We start from the raw sequence: 4,940 nt of genomic DNA on the forward strand, positions 1-4,940 counted from the left end.
TTCCAGGACAGGCCCCAAAACCACAGAGAAACACTGTCTCGAAAACCCAAAAAAAAAAAATTCTTCATTTATTTCAAGTATTCAAAATGAGATTAGGAAAAATTTCATAAAATCTATTTTATCTTATTAGTAATTGGATAATATTCTAGTGAATTAAAGACGCACAAATGGTTAATGAGACATTTAAATGACAATCATGAAAGTCATTCTAAATAAACCAAGAAAAAACAAATACTGCTTAGCCATTTAATATTCATCCTCAAGCTTCCACCAGACCATTAAGGAGTGAACTGAAAATATTAAAGTGTGTTACAGCAAAAGAGCAAAAATAAAACCACCTAAGATAGTTCTTATTCCCAGATTAATGTGGTTTCACACAGTAAGTGTAGAGCAACCTCAGAGAAAAGTTACGTGAGATGTCAGAGGGTAAGAAGGACACACACGAACTTTGTTCTAATGGACTTTTACAGAAATCTTTCAAATGCATCTAGTAAATTTATATTATTTATCACCCCCTCTTTTAATATACAAGGCAAATCTTTTATTGTTCTGTTAAGTTCATTTAAGTTATACAGAATTACACCTTATCAACACAGCATCTTTATTTAAAATCATTTGTTATAACTGCTGGACCAAATGCAAAGGGAAAGCTAGCTAGTTGAACACTAGGATCCGTGCCTAAATGCTTCCTGCTGCAGCTGTGTAAAGAGGGGCCTCCTGCTTTTGCGCCAACCATGATGAACCGCATCCTCTCAAATGGTGAACCCCTCCTCCCTGAAGTTGCTTCTTGTTAATCACTTTATCTCGATAGTAAACTTCTATTTCTTCCTGGCATGTACCTGATATGGAATTGCTTGGCCTTATAATACATTAAAATTTTGAGGACCTGTTGAACTGTCCTGCAATAGCTACGTCACTTTACCGCCACACTAGCAATGGTTTAGACTTTACTCTTCCCATAGTCTCTGGCATTATTATCTGTATGTTTATTTCAGTCACCCTAGGAGGTATGATGTCCAGTCTTATTGTTTTGTTTGTGATTCTGTAATAACTAGTGATACTGATGAAGAATCTTTCCCTTTTCTGATCCTTCAGCACCCAAGTATTAACCTTGAAAGAAACTCACTATAACCAGTTTTTAAGAAAATTAGTGAAATTTTTTTTTTGTTTGTTTTTCGAGACAGGGTTTCTCTGTAGCTTTGGTGCCCATCCCGGAACTAGCTCTTGTAGACCAGGCTGGCCTCGAACTCCCAGAGATCCGCCTGCCTCTGCCTCCCGAGTGCTGGGATTAAAGGCGTGCGCCACCACCGCCCGGCGTGAAAATTTTTTTGATGTGTGTATTTACACTTAACATTCTTAACACATTTGCCTACTTAGTCTTAGAGACACTCAATCAGTAATATATGTATTCTTTGCTTCATTTTCTGATGGAAAAGGAACGTTTAGAGCAAGCTGACAATCAGTCAAGATCAAGAAAACAAGATGGTGAAAAGACTTCCAGTCTTGGCTCCAGTGAGAGACAGAATCAGAAAAGAAACTTAGGCCATCATTACACCATATCTAGCACCCTTGCAGTGGGCTGTGTGTTTATATACTGATAATATTCCTAGTTTCATAAACAGGGTTAACTAGATATGTAAAGTGTTAAGAAATGGCTGCTTTATTTGCATTGTTTCAGGTATGTTTAATACATAGATCCACTGTGGCCATAACTACCTATAGAATAGAAACACAGCTAGGGCAGTTTCCAAGTTCTTAGATTAGGTTAATAGTTTGCTGCTTAGACAACTCTTTTGTATACAAGAGCATCCAACTCTTTGACACTGTGACCAACACAAACAACAGAATTTTTCAAAAGAATCTTCAGTCTCGCCAGTGATTATAAACAATAATAAAAATGATTTCACTAGAGGACTGTGCTAAAAGCAAATTTACACCAGCTTACCAGGGTAAAACAAATGTAAAAAAGTTTGTTTCCATTGAAGTCCAAGGGGTAAATTTTTATAATTTTATCATAAGTTATTCAACGACCCACATTAGACAGGCAGGAGAATTTCACATGTTTACTTCCCTACGTAATCTTTTCCACACAGTGTTCGTGAAAAAGACTTGATAGTAGCATGTGGATTAATTTTAGGCATTTTATATTTGCCATATTTTAGAAGAGAGTGGTAAGTGCCTGAAAAGCTTACACATGGTATATTTGCTTTTTATCATAACAATTTAAAAATTTAGCCAAAATTATTCAGGGATTCTAATCTCTAATAGTCTTCTTGGTACTCACTCTGTAGTTATTGATGACCTTGAATTTAGGATTCCCCTGTTTCAAGCTCCCTGGTGCTAGAATTTCATTCCCCAGCAATCCAGGTGTATGTCATGATAAGCAAAATCAGAGCTTTAAGCACACTAGGCTGGCACACTCCCAAATGGGCTATGTTTCCTACCCTATTGTTGTGCTTTTTATCATAAAAAATATAAAACATGAAGATCAGTTCTTCAAATTTCTTATATCAGTCAATAAAATTTGTGATGGCCAATGAAAAATAACAGATAAACAAAAATATGATATTATAAATAGTTCTTACTCACCATGGATGAATGCATGGAATTTGATTTGGTCAATTATCCCAGTAACATTCTCAAAGATCTAAGATGTAAGAGAGATTGAAGAGGATCAGTACAGTATAATTTATATAACCATCTTATGTATTAATTCTACGATCTTTGGTTTTCTTATATTAGACTTCCATAAAGATATATGCAAAGTCATGGTTCGAGGTAATCGGAATATTGCTTACCCTTGTTAGTAATGTACATTTTATTTACTTACACACCATATTTATGACTAGGGGTTCCCCTCCCACCTGCCTGCCCTCAGCTTCAACTCTGACCTGCAGGAATCACACTGTGAACTTAAAAGAAATAATTCACTCTGGACTCTGACTCAATATTTCCTTTAAACAAAATGAAGAAACTTCACCCCCAGGCTCTTCTTTGTTCACAGGACTTTGAAAACTTTCTGCGTGGGAAAGCTGCACTGGAAGGTTTCTCTGTGATAAGATGAAATCAATAACCTCAAATCTATTCTGTTCCATTTACTATATGACCTAATTTACAACTTTAGCAATTATATCGCCTGTGAAAAATGTATTTATTTTAAGATAGCAATTGTCAACTTATTTCAAATATTCTTGCCAAGCACGTTAATGAAATCAGAAGAATTTTCATCAATAAATAATCCTCTTTTTCTTTTTTTAATGAGAACAATGAAACAAGAGGGAGCTTGTTTGGTTAAGACATTAGTTCTGAGGCAGATCTGTGACCAGATGCTGATCATCAGGGCTTCAATTCATTGTCTTTCTATGGATTATTTTAAAACACCTTTATTAAGGCTCTGATATATGCCAAGGATTGAAGTGGGCACTGGGGATTCGGTAACGAACAAGATAGAGCACCTGACTTCATGACGCTTAACCTAATGGTTTTAACTCATTAAAATATTGAATATACTTTTACATGTACTTGATTAATACAGAATAAAATGCAATCAGGTAAAGCAATTGCAGAATCCAGCTGTTCTGTGAGCCAAGCCTCATTTCCTGTGACTATCTTTTCTTTAGCCTCTGAAGGATTTTTGGCTCACAAAGTGCTTAGCCAAACAACTGAGTATCTGTGACCTATAACTAGACATCTTTGTTCAAGAATAAAACTTTATTTTTAAAAAATCTTTTTAAATGGAAAGAAACCAACATTATTCCCAATGAATACATTTAAACTAACATCTTATTTGACTACTGATCTAATTCTTTGTCAACTTTCAAGCTCCATGTGAAGTTTGAAAAAGTACTGCAGAGATCAAAAGTGCCAAGTGTAGAGGGGGTTTCATGTGGAAGATGAAATTAAGCCCTCAGAGCCATTCTTCAGATCAAGTCTTAGTTCCTGCTTTGTATTGGCACCACACTGAATGTCCTGTTTACAGTGGGCATTGCAAAAGAATGAAATCATTTAAAATACTAAGACTGCACTTCTAGATATCTAAATCATATTCCTTGCTCCATTTTCATACCCCTTACTGGTAATGCGTAAGCACATTAAATATAATTATACACTCTTAATAACATTGAAGTATTAAATGCATTGTAATGACCTTCACTTATTTCGATTGCAATGTTTTCTGCTTTATAAAATTATCAGTTGAGATATGAAAAACGAAGAGCCCAAAATAATGTTCTAAAAGTATGACATTATTGATTATTTCAGTTCTCATACGGCTCTATCCAAAATCATAGCAAGTCACAGAAATGAATGTGGACCATTTCCCAGATCTAAAGTGTCCTGTGGTAGGGGTACCTGAGACAGACTGAGTCTGTGGGTGGAGAAACTGTATTGATTTTGTGTATACCCATTTATTAGTGCGTTTATGGAGAAAAATATGTGTATACTGTAGAAGAGAAATACATTGAAAGAGAAGCTTGGCATGTTTAAGGGTTTGAAACCACCTTTCGATAAGCTATGGTTAACAGGTTATACTTTTAGATGGCACAACTCATACTTGATCAACCATCGCAATATGAATAACAGCAGCTGTTCTATTTATTGACAGTTGCTATGTCTCTTCCTCATGAATAATTCCCCTCTCATACATGATTCCAGGGCCCCCTCTACTACCTACATACCACAAAGCACTAGTAAGGTTTATTTGTCTCTAATGTTGATGGTCAATGGCTTCTTCTCCTACAAGCACCTCAAAGCAGAATGTGAACTTGCTCACCTTAAATAAATGTTTCCATTTATTTTTTATTCTTGTATACCAGCAAGCAAGGTCTTAACTTGGACTTCCAGTATTTCTGAAACAATTCCCATATAGTTCCCTAATAAACTTCTGATTATGGCACCTTGTATATTTTCATTGGCTCTTTCACTGGCTTTTCCTCCTTTTT

General features: G+C 35.5%; 1 long non-coding RNA gene across 1 annotated transcript in view; it reads right to left on the reverse strand.

Moving 5' to 3' along the window:
- LOC101999210 overlaps window positions 1–4,940 on the reverse strand; it is a 278,369-nt gene that overhangs the window by 248,587 nt on the left and 24,842 nt on the right. Inside the window, exon 2 of the long non-coding RNA XR_003378249.1 lies at window positions 2,590–2,647. This is a non-coding gene — a long non-coding RNA (uncharacterized LOC101999210). The remainder of the gene's footprint in view (window positions 1–2,589; window positions 2,648–4,940) is intronic.

This window comes from Microtus ochrogaster, chromosome 2, assembly GCF_000317375.1.
Source record: "Microtus ochrogaster isolate Prairie Vole_2 chromosome 2, MicOch1.0, whole genome shotgun sequence".
Taxonomy (NCBI): domain Eukaryota; kingdom Metazoa; phylum Chordata; class Mammalia; order Rodentia; family Cricetidae; genus Microtus; species Microtus ochrogaster.